General features: G+C 48.9%; 1 protein-coding gene across 6 annotated transcripts in view; it reads left to right on the forward strand.

Annotated features, from left to right (window-relative positions):
* Window positions 1-18,444, forward strand: part of MYPT-75D (Myosin phosphatase targeting subunit 75D) — a 393,464-nt gene that overhangs the window by 37,547 nt on the left and 337,473 nt on the right. The window contains exons 1-2 of one of the 6 annotated variants that reach the window (XM_055062145.2): window positions 1,016-1,132; window positions 1,231-1,327. The exons of 4 other annotated variants lie outside the window; for them this stretch is intronic. The gene's annotated coding sequence lies outside the window, so the exon portion shown is untranslated. Of the gene's footprint in view, window positions 1-1,015; window positions 1,328-18,444 lie in introns of those variants that run through there. One more of the 6 variants, XM_055062144.2, reaches the window with a different exon arrangement.

An 18,444-nucleotide genomic window follows, 5' to 3' on the forward strand; every position in this document is an offset into this window, starting at 1 on the left:
ATAGAAGCTTGTGATCTCTGCAGGCTCAAAATTAATGTCACAAACGTGTGTTTTTCACGTAAAAGCCTTAAAGTGTTTGTGCGGAATCGCGTTTTCCCATGCCTTCGATGTGTCAGGTTCATTTGAAGGCTTAAACAATTGACAGTCACTTTAATATACGCCAAAGAGGGTGAAGGCGAAAGCCCGTGCTCCCAAGATCTTAATGCATTCATTAAATTACTTGACATTCTCATTCGAATGCGTTGTTACTTTTTATTACTTGTTTTATCCCAACAAAGGTCGTTGGTTCGAGATCGATGTGCCGCAGTTCACGCTACCTTAATTGCGGCCTAATTAACACCAAATGTCGTGGGTTCGAATTCCACACAGGCTCGAGGGTTCGACTCCCACCTAAGGTCCTGAGTTCCAGTGTTTGAAGAATTGTCTTCGCCTTTTCTTTTATTGGCATGATGAGTGGCATCGGATCTAGCTGTGGAAAACGACGACGAACGCGCGAGCAGCGGCACGAGCGCGTGTGTGCGCGAGGCGAGCCCACGTGGCCTTACGTACCGCACGCCGCCTTTTCCAGACCATCGGGATTATGAGCCACTTAAGGCTTTAGCCTTAAAAGATGTCGAGGAACGGGACTTGCCGCCGCCGAAGCACACCCCGAACGACAGCCCGGCGCGCTGGACGTCGGAATGTCGAGAATCCGCGCTGACACTTCACGGCATCCACTCAAATATACGTACGCACGATCACCGCACGGAGTTCTACGTTTGCGGAACGCGTTCAAGCTCGAAATACAGGTGGGATTAACGCGCAAGCACCAACAACGTAGCAAAAACGCATGCCCGAGGCAAGCCCCGCCCTTCGAACTACATCTGAACTAAATCTCAGCGCAACGCCAGCGCCACCTCTCGCAACGGTGACAAAACGTGGCCGCCTCTCGAAGCCAGTTTGCCGACTGAAAAAGATCTAAAAACGTTGCTGCGTACAGTGCGTCCTGCATTGTTCACAGCAGTGACCCTGTCGGCTGTGCACGTCCACCGGGACGCCGCCTGGCGACAGGAGGGCGCCATGAAAACACTGGGGGCGTCGTCGGTGGGCGATGGCGGGCACGCCGCGTGACTCGGCTACTTCTGGGCATGAGGTCGGTATTCAGATTCCAGCAGCCGCGGCGGGACACGTTTTCATGGGAACTGAATTCTATAGAACGCCATTGTGCCTTGGTTTCGGCTCACGTTACAGAACCCCACCACCGCCCGGGCCACGCAGTGTTCAGCTCGGTATCCTGAACCTAGCCGTTCCTGTCTTATTACTTTTTTTGCCCTGGAGCGCTCTAAACGTAAGTGTGGACGACCATATACTCTCTCCGCCGATATGAAAGAAAACGCGTCATGCATGTTCGAACAGCGATTCTTGCGAACGTGCAAGTCAGAACTTCACTCTGCTATTTCTCACGTTCTCCTGTTGAAAGAAGCCCGCTCATGGAACTCTCTCTTTACAAGCACACACGCTAGTTACGGGCTTTAAGCACAAATGTGGTCTTCCCTATTATATTGGCGGAGAGCGCACATGTGCGCGCTCGCCCAAAGTTGTGTGCGTCTCAGTGTAAGATTGCGCGTGGCAAAAAAAAAAAAAAAAAAAAACGAACCTGGAAGAAAAAAAAATCCTGCCGCGATCTTTGTGTGTGTGTGTGTGTGTGTGTGTGTGTGTGTGTGTGTGTGTGTGTGTGTGCGCTTCAAACTTCACATCGCGAATATTTCGGTAACATAAAGCGTTAGCCCAGCGGGAGCCGAGATCAGACTACGGGGCCTCCTTATATGAACCAGACATCGTAGTACCCACAGCATCGCCGCGTGAGAGGAAACAGCGACGTTGTGTACGTTTTTCTGGCCCTTTTTGCGGCAACGTTATTTTCTTTAGTACGATAATCGGGTTACACAAGGTATTCTTTTATTGCTCTAATTTAGTTAATTTCGCGATAGCAGGTTGATTACTACACGAGAAAGTGAAAGCCAAACTTCAAATTTTTTTCTTCAGATTTCGCGCGATACCTCAGCGTGGTACGTCAACGTGACGTCACGGATTTCAAATTAGTTTCTCGTGTTTGTGGCATTATGGTGGAGTAAATGCTCTCGAAACTTGGGTAAGCTTTCAGTATACGGTGTAGTTCTTTACCAACTAGGCCTGAGCAGTTGCCATCAAAATCCATGCCCGCGAAATACAAAAAAGAAAAAAAAAACACTTGACATAAGCGCTTGCGCACCGTGATTGCAGCGTTCCCAAACTGTCTGCGTACAAACGAACATAGGAACTAGCAGGGCGTGCTGTCGCTTAAAAGGCGACAGGGCAGCGACGTAGGCATTGGCTGTGCGATTTACGCCAGCAATATGCTTCCCTCGCGGCGGTTCATGACGGCGATAAGCAAACGCAGCGGCACCACACCCGGTTAAAGGGTATGTTCGATTGTGCGCGGAACGCTTGGGAGCAGTGCAATCACGACGCGCAAGCCGGCGTGTCACGTGGTATTTGCATTTCGCGGGCATCCGCAGTACGCTGAAAAACACTAATACCTAATAGATAGAAAGTTACTGTCTAATCGGACGTTTTGCAAAGCGCTCTACAACTTTCTCATTGGAAAGTTTTGCCTAACTTCGTTGCTTCATAAGTTGGTTAATTAATCTTGACTAATTATCTAATTAAGCAATATACAAAATATAGCGTGACACACTACATACAAAAGTGAGCAACATACATTTGGTCGCGTCGTCTTAGAGTGCATCGGCATATTTTTAAACTCTGGCTAAAGTTAGCTGAACCACCCTGTATATTCCGTGATACTTGAGAGCGGTAACGATTTAACAGCGCCTGTTTAACAGCGCCTGAAGAGGGAACCGAACGTTCCAGCATATTCGTGGGGCCGAATTCGATTTCCGCTCTTCGGTGGATATACAGTTAAACCTCGATATAACGAAGCAGGTAAAATAGGCAATTTGCTTTTTCATATCGAAATTTCGTTGTACTCAAATTCGACCTTTTATGCCATTCAGTACAATCGCCTATCCATTTTTCTTACACGGAAAGGGGCCGCAGAATTTTCCGAATTATCGGGCAATCGAAAAAAGCAAATTTGAATGAGAAAACAATTCACCTTGATGAATTTGGGAGTCGGCGAAGAATGATGCCGTTTCATGCCACGTCACGATACCTTCACATCAGCGTTACGAATTAAGCGAAGCCCGCCACGCTTTCGCGTACACTCCGCCCCTGCGGCTGATAGCGTCACCCGCACTGGGACGACGCTGTCATGAAAAGCGACCACGGCGTGGAGCGAATGCTTCGTCTGTCTCTCGCTCCAACGGATCACCGAAACTCGAGATTACGCAACCTTCAATACTAAACGCGCGGGAAGACAGCTTACACGATGCCACGCCGTCTCGACACGCCCGCTCTTTTCACACGCGGCAGGTTACCTCTAAAGCGGGGGTACGCAGCTGCGTATGCGCCCAGCCACGCTTACAGCCACGCGCAGCCACAGTCAAGACGCGCGCCAACTTATCCCCCTTCCCCGCCCAGGCCATCGCGCGCGCTTGATCGCATTACCGCGATCCCGCTCCCCTCTGTCGCTTTGCTCGCGCATGGGGGCAGCACTCGTGCGTAAAGCCACCATCTTGCTTTCTCACCCTAGCACACTTTCACTCGCACCTAAAGCACAAAGTGCGTGGGGCGCGATATGAATGTTATCGTACTTGGACTTCACATGGAACATGATGCGGCCTCACCATGGTTAGGTCAGCTGGTGTAACCCCCCCCCCCAGGTAAACGGAAATTGCGTCAGGAACCCCACCTTCTCCCCTGGTGCTTGGTAGGCCAAACTTCGAGATGAAAAAAAAGAAACTGAAAAAATGAAGCCTGTTCCCATGGGAACAGTTTTGTTGATGCGCGAGGGGGAAACTCCATCCCGCTTGTCCTCTGCTATGTGCTCGACGAGCACACGACTTTCCCTGCAGGCGCCAACGGAAACCAACACCGCTTACATATATTTCTTTTTCAGATCGTTTTACTTTTCAGATTTTGTTTTCAGCACCCGTTGGCTTCTAATTTTCTTACAACATATGTGCAACGCATCTGTGTGAAAGCTTTTTTCCTGTTCAAGATGCACGAGCCAGCATGTCATGCCACGCGGTTATCTTGTTTCGGCAAAAATAATCAGACAGAAAAATGTGGTTTATTCACTGGTTTTATTAGCAACCTATCGCACAGCAAGGCATTAAATACACAATGCAATAATGTAGGCCTGAGTATTTCATTAGTCAGTAGAAATGGGCGCATTATGTACTACGATCATGCATACGTAAGACAGCTTCGTACAATTTCTCATAGAATATTGCTACAAAGGCAATGTTTGTTTGCTGTCCACAGCACAACTCCACCAAAGCAATTTTGTCGCAACAGTTATTTGTGACTAATGAAAGGCAGGCCCACATTTTTCGCATACTGGTTAATAAAAACTTCCTTTTTTACTCCATACAACGTGCATACTTCCTAGTCCTAACATGCTATACCTAGTCAATTTTCTGCATAGCTCTCCTTGTGCTAATGTGCCGATAAATATCCAGCAAATTGAAAATGTCTGTATACTCTTTTTTTCATATGTGGTTTTGTTTCACAGTACGACAGGTAAGACCACTAGAGCTTCATTCAGATCTGTAACATTGCGAAAAAATGTATCAATACGAAATTCATCGCGACCATATTGCAGGTATTTCTTAAAATTTGTAATGCACTTTGTTTTATCGTCATGCAGGCGTAAATGGCACAGTTCAAAGACAATAACAAATAGCGCTTTTTTTTTTCAGGAACAGTAAATGCAGGAAAAGCCCGAGTCAGTCGGCATCTCCAGTAAGCCCACACCGCACGTACGCTTGCGGACGCGCGCAAGCTCGCGTTCACGCGCCCACGCATACGCAGACGGTGCGGCATGGCTCGTACGCGTCGAAACGCGGCGTGATCTCGGGGAACAGCTCCTCTCTGTCATTAGGTTGCCTCGCGTCGGCGCGCCTGGCTACGCAGCTACGGCGTGGAACATTAAACTCAGTGAAGCAGATTTATATCGTGCAAGAAAGTGGGTTTTTTTTCGTTTTTGCGCTGTTCTAACAGCTGTGAAAATATAACAATTACGTTTATAGATATCGAAGCATCTTGAAACACTGTCGATAACAAAGTACGAAGCGGCGCCTGGCGTCTGTGAGTGAGCCCAGTGAGCGCGCGCTGTCGCGCGTCTTTGTGGATGCAAACCGCCATTACCCGCGAGGCGCGGCAGGCGCTAGGCACGCGGACGCGAGCTTGCGCGCGTTCACAAGCGTACGTGTGGTCTGGGCTGTAGAGGTTGGGCACGGTCATAGTGATGCACAAAGGTATTATTCAACGCGTAGCTTGGCTGTATGGAGAAATATTTTCTAGAAGCAACGCGAGTCGGTTGCATTCAATGTATCGGGGCAACCTGCTCAGAGCAATTCTCCTTTGAATGATTTTCAAGGCCTTCCTCCAATACGCTGAATGTACATTACGCACTTTCTTTAACAGAGCCTGCAGGCTCAGTTTCGTGTGACTTGTTTGAAGCATAGGACAGGTGTTAGAGCTACGTTACGAGTTACATCATTGGCTGGATCGAGGTCACCGGTCATGAGAATTTCGGTATCGGCACAATCAGGAGATGAAAGCATTTCAACTTTTCTAGAACACTCGTTTCTGGCACAGCATGCGTTCTTTGCTTATTTAGATTATTCGTGACTCTGCCAAAAGGAGTCCGAGTTGTCCCCTCTCCCACTTTTTCTATATTAATGAAACCACTGAAGTCAAGAGTGTCGAGCAGCATTAGTACTAGCACAGCTTTACTGAAGTAAGCTCAGGAAGGTTCTAGCATACCAAGATCCATGCATGGTAGCTATGTAATGAACTTTCAAGAGGAGGGTGCAAGTGTGGGAGCAATGACTGTCTGCACAAAGAAAACGTCGCATGATGTTTATGCAAATATTGAAATAGGCCGAAATATTTTCTAATGATAGGCTTATCAGGAGATGGCCTTAAGAGCTATAGGAATTTAAAATAAAATATCGATGAGACAATTTTACTTAATTTTCAACGTTTTGTAGCTTTCTTTCTGCAGCGGGTTTTCTCTGACGCTGTTTTTTGAGATCCAGGTTGATGTCATTTATGTGCAGCATAAGCCATGCATAGCAGAACTACTGCAGCAGGTCTATGCGGCACTTATTAGAGCAATAGAGTTCTTATAGAAGTACACTGCTGTTTAGCTTATCTTTCAGTACAGTGGACACACCGCACAACTGCGCGACCACACCGACGTTTTCCGGAAAACATTTCTCCATGTCCTTCCCTTATTCTTGCGATAATGGAGCGTCACCTGGCACTGCAAGAGTTGGTAGAACTCTGGGCGCACACGATGCATCAGCTTCTCTAGCGCTTGCCTCGTGGTAATCTTTCAGCAGCTCTTTAATTTCGATGACTTGCGATACTTTTGTGTATCATTTCTCAGTCGGTTGATGACGCATGTGGTCTTTGGTGAGTGTTTTCCCCTTTTGGCCTCGCTGCGGCGGTGTAGAACCTGTAAGGACAGATACATCAGATCTTGTCAGGCTAGTTGGCAAAATTTCGCCGAAGTTGCACGTTGTGTAAATGAGCACTACACACGGGCACACAGGACAAGCGGAGCGCCCTGTCTATGCTTGAGTGTCATGTTCCACTGTAAAGCGAATTCCATTGGCAGCGCATTCGTGCCATATGACATCGCTTCACATTTTGAAAACACGATATGAAAAGCCCTTCCATTATCGAATATCTAGTGCGTGTGACAAAAACGAAACTGATTTCATAAAATAGTACTTCTAATCCATGCAAGTTAGTTCTGATTATATTTGGTTGCAGGATTTTGAGTAGAAATACGCCCTCAAAATTTAATAATCAAAGTTCTAAGTTTTAGTACTGCTGTAACATGTAACATTCATGTAACATGTTAAGCATTGCTGGTTTCTCAATAGCTGGCTGAGAAAAGTAGGCATTGTTTTAGAGCTAGTTTTCGTGATCGATTAAAGTTTTGATTCACCTTGTTAAGGATTAGGTAGTTAAGCGTTTTATTTTCTTTGGCTTGATATTTCTGGAGAATGCCCATAAAAGCAGAACTCACATCCAATATGTTTAAAGAGGAAAAGAACCGCGACTTCAGGCGTAAGATGAAGTGGACAGGACGAGCGGTAACTAGCAACTGAGGTTTATTACCATAAAACAGATAACAGCAAAAGGTCGCATCTTCGCGCAGCGTGCCTTGACATACTGAAGAACAAGGTGAAACACGTGGCAGAAAGCACCCTCGAAGACTATGGAAAGTGCCAAGAGGCAAAAAAACAGCTATCACTGGTTAATCAAAAACCGGGTTTCTTTATCTAGGAGAGCCACCGAAGGCTCACTTACACACGTGTCTAGGCCAAGTCTGCGCATGTGTGCCGCTTCCAAAATTTCTCGCTCATGTCTAGTCTCCCCGTCCTGCAATGATGGCTCGATTGAATTTGGGGTAGCAACTATGCATTCCTTGGTGTGTCTGGGGAGATTGGCGCCGCTATCACCCTTCAAGGAGCGCGGAAGTGCTGTCGCAGTCTATCATTAATACATTGACCAGTTTGGCCAACGTAAACGCTGCCGCATCGCAGCGGAAACTGGTACACCACATTGGTGGTATAGTGCAGGTACTGGTACTCTAGCTTGGTAGTACAGGCCTCAGTTGCTAGTTACCGCTCGTCCTGTCCACTTCGTCTTACGTCCCGTCTGAAGTCGCGGTTCTTTTCCTCTTTAAACATGTCGGACCAATTGGCCCAAAGTTCCCTCCTCTTCCAATAGTTCAAAGCTTTTGGGCAACTGAGCATTGGAATTTCTTCTGCGGAAGAATTTCTGCTATAAAGGGGCAAACCAAGCTTAAAGGGTCCCTCACCAGGCCCCATAGCAAATTTTGGTCATACACTGCAAGTTGTTACATGTCCTCTAGGGGGCGTTCTGCCACAAAAATTTTCCAAATCGGCTCGTTAATAGCCGAGATAGAAATATTTCACTGCCGCGAACCCATGATTTCAGCAGGCGGACTCCACTGCCAAGCACGCTCTCTCTACTTGCCCCGTCTAGCCTGTGCAAACGAAATTCCTTCCCTGCGTTACCGGACCTCAAGGATCGCTCGACGCATACGTCACAGGCTCCGCCTTCATTTTTTTTTCTCCTCGCTTTTCTTTTTCTTCGGCGCTACGCACTTCCGCTGACAGCGTCGCGCGCGAGCTGTTGTCTCGTTCGCGCAATGCACGATTTTGCGCGCTGTGCACGAGACATGACTAGCTGTATAATTCAGTGCTACACGAATACCGAGGCAGAACAAGCGGATCGCAGGGCATCATCACGCACAGCAACACGGTAGAAAATCGCACAGTTTCGGTACCTGCGCACGTTGGTGTGGGGCTGCTGAGCACGAGGTCGCGAAATCGCATCCCTGCCACAGCGGCCGCATTTCGATGGAGGCGAGATACGAAAACATCCGGGTACTTAGATTTAGGTGCACGTTAAAGAACCCCATGTGGTCGAAATTTCCGGAGTCCTCCACTACGGCGTGCCTCATAATCATCGTGTTTTTGGCACGTAAAACCCCATAATTTAAGTACCTGCGCACGTGACTGCACGGCCGTGGGAACAAGCAGACGTAGTGGAAGTAAATCTCTCGTGCTTCGGTGCGAAGTAAAACAAATATCACGCAGACATTCCGTTTGTGTGTTTCATTTCTCTAAACTTCAGTTCATCAAGCAACAGTTCAATTCAAGCAACAGGTCACACAAATAACAGATGGTGCCTTGAATAATTCTCGAAGTCGTGTGTCACCACGAGCGACGTTACACTGTGGACCCGAGTATGTAGGCGCAGGGACGCGAGCACGTCACCGTCCGGCTTGGAGCGCATCGGCCGCGAGAAGGAAAAACGGCGTTCGGATTTAAATTTCAGACCTTTCCGCTGCGCGTAGCGATGTCATTCATTGCAATCACGATCGTTATCGCGCATTGTATGCTCTGCGCTTGTCAGCTCAAAATGGCCAGACCTGGTGAGGGGCTACTTAACGAGAAGACGGCAGCGATCGGCAAGAACTGGCTTCGCCGTGTCGCATGCTGTAGCGTCCAGGGAGGAGCGACATTTTACGAACGCGAATTCCGCTCATTGCCAACGTAAACTGTTCGGCTTTTTAGTTTAACCTACAGTCCGGAACATTGCGCACCGCAGCCGAGCAAGCGATAACGAGCTGACAAGCACGCGGTTTCTTGGCGCAGGAGGAGCAAATTTCGCTGCGTATAGCGTCTCCCGCCGCTATGACAGATGACAGTTGCGCCGTCCCCTGTCAAGCGTTTTTTTTTTTGTATGAAAATGAACTACAGAAGCACAGATTGGCAACCACCATTAACTTTTTCTTGCCTTATCAGGGACCGCTCTTCCACTTCTAAAGTCGGCACATGCCGACCACGATAGCGTCGGCGTAGTCCCTTCTGAAGTGGTCCGAGCAGAGGCCGTAGGCGTTATACATCTGCTCCCATGTCTGTCCTGTCAGGACTTCCCATTTAGCGTAATTTCGCCGTATGTCACACCTGAAAAATGGGCAAAATACCGCGTGGCCATGACTAAACACTTAAAAGCGAAACCAAAGTTGAGAGTACGAAGAAGCAACTAAAAAATTTTGCCCTTCTAGGCACAGGTTGAAAAGTAAAGCGAACCTACGTCGTCACATAAGTAACTGGAACTTGTAATTCAAAACGCAAACGGTGACTGCTGCGTAATTTTTTTTTTACTTGTGCCATGTTCATGATCATTCAAAAGTGGTAATGTAATAACAAAAAATTGGTCACTGGACCAGAGTCCAGCGCAACCAGTTTGTGCAGCACGCATTCAAATACATTCGGCAGATATAAATTGCAAGTTTTCTACTCGTGGAATAATGAACAGTGACCGCTAACATATACCGAAGCGAAATTTCCGTCTGCGCGTCAGCTAGCACCAATCGGCCAATTAGCTTGTTTCTGACCACACCGCAGAAAAATGCGCCGTGCCAAACGAAATGATATTCACTTCAAAACAAGCGCGTAAGATCTTTCGTTTCGTTCTATTCCTATTTTGATAAGCACAGCGCTTGTTTCTTCATAACGACTGCAGAAAAAGTGTGCTTACCTCTCGTCCGCTGGGAAACGAAAAAATTTCGCCCTTGTGTTGCTCCCCGAGTTGCCACATCACATATCCGCGCAGCAAGCCTTTTATCATTTCCTCAGTTTTTCCGGCATGGCGGGAACATTCGAAAGTACAGAAAGTTGTAAACTGCAGAGCACATGAAAAAAATGTGCACGTGCATAGAAAGCGGCAGGAGCAGACGAAGAGAATGGCAGCCGAAGCAATGAGAGCGAAAGCGCCGCCCGTTCGTGCAACGGATGGAGCAAATGAAGCGACTACATAAATATATAGGACGCTAAAAAACAAAACAGCCGAAAACACGTTTCTACAAATGATTGCATCGCTTTACTTTATTGCTATGTAGGTTGAAAAGATACAGCCACATATGCAAGAGGTACTGAATTCACCTTTGGCTGCAAGTCTCATGGCGATGCTTAATTTGCCGATACCGAAACTAGCCCCACTGTCCACCCACTGGCTTCACTTCGGCGGTCGCTTTTGTCGCGCCGCGCGCGAGTTGAGAGGTGCGTTTGCAAGTAGCCGCTTGTAATTCAATCACTTGACCATCTACGTCCGCGGAAGTCTCCATTTGTCTTGGCGTTCCTTTGCTGCGGAAGTGAAATTTCGTTATATCGATAATTTCGTCATATTGAGGTTTAACTGTATTGGGTCTGCACGCGTGGGCGCAAAGGACATCGGCGCGTGGCAACGGTATTGCATGAGAAAACACGCTAAGGCTGTTTCACGTGGCGCGATTGGGGTGAAAAATATCGTTCAGCCACGCGCGTCGCAGAGCGATTTTCGCTGACAGCTTTCACATGCGTTTGCGGCAGTGCGATTTCCGTCGCGGCGATGCGCAAGGTTGCCCCCTGCTCACGAAGTATCCATGCCTGCATCGTTAAGTAAAAACATGGAAACTAGTTAAATATTATATTATTATTCGATGATAGAATAGGCGCACCATTTTTTAACGTTTAAAATCGTTGAGACTTTACGACAGCTTGCAGATACGGTGAGTGAGGCGCTGCACAACACCGCAAGTATGAGTGGGCGGCTTGTGCGGCGTCGGTGGGGCGGTTCCGTTTAGTACCCTCTAGTTTCGTTGTAACTATGGAAGCCACAAGTTTTTTTCCTGGATGAGTATTTGCTTTTGCAGAAGAACAAGCTACTATTGAGTGTGCATGTATAAGCAGCTGGCACAATTTGTAGCGATGAAGAGATTGACGACGGTGGCGATCGAGTGGGTACGTGCCATATGTCGAAGCGACGTTTTTCTCCCGACCTGGATAGCGTGCAGCTTCTTCTTTTAAACGAATTGTGTAAGCGGAAGAAAAGGAAAATGTTTATGAAGTGCCTAAGCCGCAAACGCTGGTGGGCACGCCCTATTAAAACATAGCTAAAACTGACGCGCGACATTGCTCCACAGAGCTACCAACGCGTGGTAAAACAGCAAAGTGCCTATTTTGACGGCGTTTTGTTTCGTCACACACATTGCCCCTCCCACATCGCGCCGATCGCTGTGACACAGCGACGGCGCGACCAGCTTGTTGGAATCCAGTCGCGGAGAGCCCACCACGTCGCGGCGGTCGCTGAGCGACGCAATTAGTCGTGTCGCTGACTGAAAATCGCGCCGTGTGAAACAGCCTTTAGACTGAACGTGAACGTTGATGCAAATAACTCGATTTTACGTGGTGCCTATTGTAAATTATCACGTTGACTTCTATTTTGTGTATTCTTCAATGAAACTGTATTGAAAGGAAATATCTAGGTTTGTTTCTGGTACGCTTACGATATCAGACGACAGCACACTGCGATGTCAGTTGAGGTTCGAATTTTGCTGCAGCTTAACGTTCGTGAACGCGTTCATCTGACAGGCAGATAAAGAAATGCGCTAATTACGTAGTGCAACAATGGTAGCGGGATATCTGTGAGCGTAATCTACATGTCGACTGAAGAGCTGTCAGGAATTGCCATTGTCGCTCGTCAGTACCGGAGCTGATGCCTGTTAAGAACGGCCAGCTGCAGTGCAAGTTTGCCAGCCATTTACGCCAGTGGTGGTAACCTCATCTTGGAACGCCGCCGCCTACCTCTAGCCACGTCGTGACTAAGTCGACTTTGTGTCGGGAACAATGCGCGCATCCTCCACTCTCCGTCGCTTCAGCTAGGATGCGTTTGACGAAGTAGGCTTGGTGCTGAAACCGCCACCGTTACGCTCTAGCCTCGTCGCCGTTTTGAGCAGGCTTTGTGCGCAACACGACAACGCGGACCTGATTTGCTACGGGTGGGGGAGTTGCCGCGGGAAAGCCGACGAAGGCTCCTTCCCACGCACCGACCAAGACGCAAGACAATGTGCTACCCGGGCGCGCTACCCGCAACTGCTCTGAGTTCTACGAAATTCGTGTGGTGTCGATTTCGGACCATGAACATGTGTGCGTGTGTGTGAGCCCTCATCCTCCTCCAAGTCGAGAGCCCGCCTCCTCCAAAAGGGCGGGTCATCTACAATGACGTCGAACTATGACGTCGAGCGGAGTGCATACAAGCAGCGATTGTTGGCTGCTAGTGTGTGCTCGTTGTCGTGCTAGAAATGTACTCGTGAGCTGTGTGCTCGTAAGCTGTTTGCTGTATGCTCGTCTTGCGGGCTCCATATGGGAGTCACGCTAGACTGTCGATGTATCTCATGTTCAACTGTAAATAACATGTAAATAAATCCTGCTTTCCTAAGTGCCGACGAAGAGTCAAGCTCCTTCCTACAGCTACGACTGCCAAATCTTACATCTGAATGGCAGCGGTGAGATCGGCCTACATACAGCTCGTAGATCGTCCGACGAATCTTACACTGTATAGACTGCTCGCTCGATCCTTCGTTAGGTGGGTTAGTGGGAGCCGTGCAGGGAATTTTATCCAAAGCATGGAACTTGTGCATGCGTGGGACTGCCCGTAAGCCTGCGCTAAAACGACGCACGGTTCTTTCCTTTCTCGGAGTGTCGGCGGAGTACTGCGATGCTCGCGTGGAGTATGCTGAGATAATGCATGTGATATAGCAAATCCGTGGCCACGATTGTTGACCATTCTCTGCAGTGACGAAGCAGTCTTCCGTGTGGGTGGTGGGGACGGCTTTGTGTACCTACTGAAACTGTGATTACTGTAGTAAAAAAAAAAAAAAAAACAGTCCAGGATCCACTTTGGTATCTGTGCAACATGGGCCAAATGTGGCAGCTTTGTGTGGCTTGGCATCGACCCAGGTTGTTGGCCCGTTGCTTCTGCGGGATACAATAAATGCGGAGAGGTCCATGCTGCAGAATAGATATGCCTTGTTTGTCCACCTATGACAATATTGTGACATAATGTTAACGCGTTAGCGTTCTTAGGGTAATTCACGCACTTTCCGGGGGCCAGGTATACCTATCTTTTCTAACCGTTTTCCCTCTTACCTGGGTCACTGCGTCGAATGGGTAGCACATCGGGCTGCTGTGCTCAGAGAATAGGGTTCGAAGCCAACCTTCAGATGAGCTTGGATCACCGAGTACGTGGCGATGCGTACATACGTGCCGCTCTTCAACAGATACCTTTCACGCCGACATGGGTCACTGTAGACGCGGGACTGGGTAGCTACCGCTGTTCGAACTCTCACGCCGACTTGGAGCACTCGGTATGTGCCCCTCGGTCTGTGCTGTCTTCAATTAGCCTCTTCGATGCCTGCTTGGGTCATTGGGTATGATCAAGTGTGTGTGCGCCGCTCATCAATGAACGCCTTTCACGCCAATTTGGGTAACTAGGTATATTCGCTACTGGGAGTGTGCTGCTCTTCGATGAGGAAAAAGATCCCTTAGATTTATCCGATGTTGAGTGTAATCGAGCCCATGTCACAGGAGTTCAATAACAGCAACCTTACACTTCAGCAGGCTGTGCCACAAATGCACTGGGTATGTGCTGCGTTTCAATGAACGTCTTTCACGCCAACGCTTTAGCGACCTGTGCCATGAACGCACTTGGTATGTGACGCTCTTCAAAGCTTTCGCGAGCTGCGCCATGGATGCACTTGTTATGTACTGCTCTCGTCAACATGGGTCACTATATGTGCCACTGTGTGTGCTGCAAGCCAGGAATCAAATGTCAGCGTTGGCAGGTACCGGCGCACCACCTTTCTCGTTTTGGAGGCCACACGTGAACTTCTCTGCAATGCCACTAGATGGCACAACGTTTCAAAGGGGATGCCAATAAATCATCATCATCGAAGCACAAGAGAGGAGCCCGGTTGCCGCATGAGGCGTTGCCTGCACCGGCGCGCCATGCATTTCGGAGGCCATGCCCAGGCATCGCTGCGGCGGCGCTAGATGGCGCCGAATGTTCTTAGGGAAGCGCGAAAGAGAACCCGCTGGACTACCACTCTTCCTAGTTTGGACAGTGGCAATGCGTTGTCGTTGTATTAGTTTGAAAATAGCGTTTGTCGCCATGTGTAAGTTAAATGCAAGTGTGTTTTTTTTTTCAGGAGGTTACGGTGCGTGTCCCTTCAATACTTTTCGTTTAACGTGCGGGCACGCAAACGTAAGACGTTAAAGACGGCGCCGTCTGGTGCCATGTGCCAAACGTAACCAAGGCAATTCATTAGCAACCATCCTGTTGTTGCTTTGCGGACGCGTCTCATTTAGGCACACGGACGCCAGAATCGGCGAGTGATATCGGAAATTGGACACGCTATGCACTCGTAACTAACGTTTCAGGTGAGCTTAGAGGAAGGGAAAGCTTATTTCAAGTTAATGGCGGTGAACTAGAGCGAGAGCGTAGCCATGACGAGAACTCACGCTGAAGCATGAGCCGTGCATGGCTCCTGCATGCATGGCTCCTTAACATGGCGGCTGTTAAGAACGGCCCGCTGAGGTGCAAGTTTTGCCAGCCAGGTGCGAGAGCTGCGTCGACTTTTCCTGGAAAGCCACCGCAACCCTCTAGCCACGGCATCACTAAGTGTGTGTGCGGAAACAATACGCGCGTCGACTCTCCGTCGCAGGAGCCGAGGTGAGTTCGACGAACCAGGCTTTTTGACAGAACACGCCACCGCCGACCCGGTCTGCCGTGAGCAAGGGAGTCCCCGAGGGAACGTAGTTGGAGGCCCCATCCCACGCACCGTTCCTGACGTCAGCCCCGAGTTCTGCGAAGACCGTCTGACCTCGGTTGGGGACCGTGAACCTGTGCGGAAGTGTGTGTGTGTAAGCCCTCGCGCAAAGAGGCGGCTCGTCTACTGGTCGAACGTTTCCCTCACCTAGGGATCGAGGGAGGACCGAGTGTTTATAAACCGCTGTTGTGCGGCTGCTCAGTGTAGTTTCTCACGCAGTCGTGCTAGACTGATGAACTGCAACGTCCTTATGTATATCCTGTAAATAAGCCCATATTCCTCGTTCTCGATGAGAAGCAGTCCTTCCCTTCAACAACGTCCTCAGCGTGGTTAAGTTGGACGACGGCATAAGCCAGCTACCATCTAATTCATGCCCGACTCCAATCTTGACAACTGGTTACGAACGGTGGGATTGACCTTCCAATCCTCACACGGCACCCATGGGTACCGCCATGTTCGACAACGCTATTTCTTAGCGTACATAAAGACTATACGAACGTTAAACTAGCCAAATAACGCACGTTATCATAGCGCATGTAAACAACAGAAACCCAATACCGTTCGGAGCATGTGCAGTAATGACAACGCTTTTTCTTTACGTACGTAATGCGTTTACGTTTGGCTGCAAACGCTAAAGCTATCTTTTGATTCAATGTTGAACGTGTTACCGTCGACAATCATCGCGAGATGGGTCCTGGCGAATATTTTATTGCAATAGCAATTATATGGACACTCCAGGCGCATTTCTGCTGTCGGCGTCGCCGTGAGGTTCCTTACAAAGTCCAAGGGCTAAAAATCGTCGCCGTACGCTGTGTGCGAGCGAAAGCTTCGGCGGTTCTTCGGCGGCTACTGCTTGCGGCGCGGCCGGGCTGGCGCCGTATCTTGAAAGCGATCTGCGACGTGGCCTAAGTGCGCGCCCACGCGGGCCTCATCTTCAAAAACGATCTGCGATGTTTACAGAGTGCGCGTAGTGCCGGTAGCTTCGTATGCGCTGTGCTTTCGATGGTTCGTTCGCGTTGAAGCGAGATAAGCGCGAAGATCAATTCGATCGTTGCTGCTACCGTGATTCCTCACTCCAGCGTTTTCACAGCGAGTTTCCGTGGTCATCGAGCGAGATGTGTTCATGTTTACCTCTGGGCGCGTGACGTTAATCGTGACGCTTGTTAATCGAGTTAGTAAGCGAATGTTTGCAAGTTTATACACTCTAAAAAGTTCCACGCTTAATATCACGCTAAACAAAGTTTAAGCGTGACGCGCATATAAATGAGTGTGGACGAGGTTTCAAGCACCACGTGACCGAAAATAAGCGTTACATTCCTTCGTGTAAGCGTGAGGACAAGACTGCGTGCCATGGTGTTCAGTCTTGTGCGAGCGTGACCGACCCGCGTACGCGTGAGAAACGCCATTCAAACGCTTAACATCCCGCGGAGCGCTCGCACGGGAACTTTCCATCACGCATATAAAAATCCTAATAGGGTATCCGTTATATATCACGTAATCTGGGTGGAGTTGGCGAGGGAGAACAATGCTCTGCTCCTTCTCACTGCCCTGCAGGGAATACGAAACTTTTCTCGGGGAGGCTGAAGGAGACCGTGGTGTTTTGAATACTGCGCTCAATCATTTTTGGTGTGAATTTTCCGGCGGATAGCAGCGGTCGATGTTCGATCATTGCAGCATCGAGTTTCCGGTCTAATCGACAGAGTTGGTGTGTATCACCACGTTCACTTCTACAGACATTCATGGCGAACAACGCGGGTGGTGCATGCATACATTGTGCACTGTGCCGAGTTTATGAGAGAGAATCTACCGCTGTGTGACGGCTCCATAGCATCATTTCCATATGGATAATGGATATGTTGCTGTCCCTCACCTGCAATTCATGGACGATTAAAATATATAGGTAAGAACTGCCTATTTGTCATGTGATTTCCGGTATGTGCTTGTATAATGTGTGGTGCAAAATTTGCCTTAATGGTGCATTTATTGGAAAGCGAGAACCTTTTACGCGAGTAGTAGCCTTGATTGAAATAGAGTAGTCATCTTCGTGCTTTCTTCTTTAAAACAAATTTTAACGCCGATCTGTTGAATTCCTCGGTATTATTCAGTTTATTGTGCTGAAGTACCAAATTCCCATGATTTCTGTTCTTATTTTATATTCGCCAGCTCACCGTTCTCTCCGTGCCCGCTGCCGTTTCGCCTCCGGCAAGGGTGACGAGCTGGAAATTGCCGCTGTACATTTTGCGCCGTGCTTCTTCTCATAATTTAGAACTCTATTAGTGGCGCATCAGTGTAGTATGCTGTGTATGCCACTCCTAGTATACCGCTGCCTATAAAGTGAAAATTCATAATTTCATCAGCCATTTGTCGACTGTTAGACACGGGACCGTTTCCTGAGCCTACTTCGAGTTCCCCAGACCACATCAAATCGCACCACAGCTAATTGAGGAGCGCAGAAGCACGGATACCACATTCCTGAGGCACGGCACGTGCAAACAAGTTGGCGGACCCCACTTCGTGTGCAGCCGGTGGAGCTATTCACTGCTTGGCTCTTCCCGAAAGTAAAGCGAGAGCCTGGCACTGTTGCGGGTAGAGTGGGTCCCGAAGCAAGACGGCTGTAATGCGCCGTGACAGCCTGGCGGCGTCGCCCTATCCCTCTATGGTGACGGCGCATTGCAAGTCAGCAAGGCAAGACCGCGGGGAGAAGAAAGCCCTCGGACAAACACGAGCAGCGACTCTCTTCGCCGGGTGGGACTCCATCGCACGGGCGCCTACCATTGGCCGCAAATGGCGTCACCTGAGCGCGCTCTCCCATTGGCCGAACGTGACGTGCCTTCGAGACACCGAAGGGCTCAAAAGACGCAGACCGAGAGCATTCCTAGAGCATTCCTTGATCCTTCTCTTTCGAACTTCTTGCAACGGGCCGCAGCGTCCGAGTTGCTGCCGGCCCGTAATGACTCTAAGACTGTTAATTGACTCTCACTGTAAATAATGTAAATAAACATCCCAAGTTTTCATCCCGACGTCCTCCTCAACTCCTACACGACTGACAGTAACCTGCATCTTAGAGGCGCTGCATGCTAGGTTGCAACCACACG

Source organism: Dermacentor andersoni, chromosome 1 (genome assembly GCF_023375885.2).
Source record: "Dermacentor andersoni chromosome 1, qqDerAnde1_hic_scaffold, whole genome shotgun sequence".
NCBI lineage: Eukaryota > Metazoa > Arthropoda > Arachnida > Ixodida > Ixodidae > Dermacentor > Dermacentor andersoni.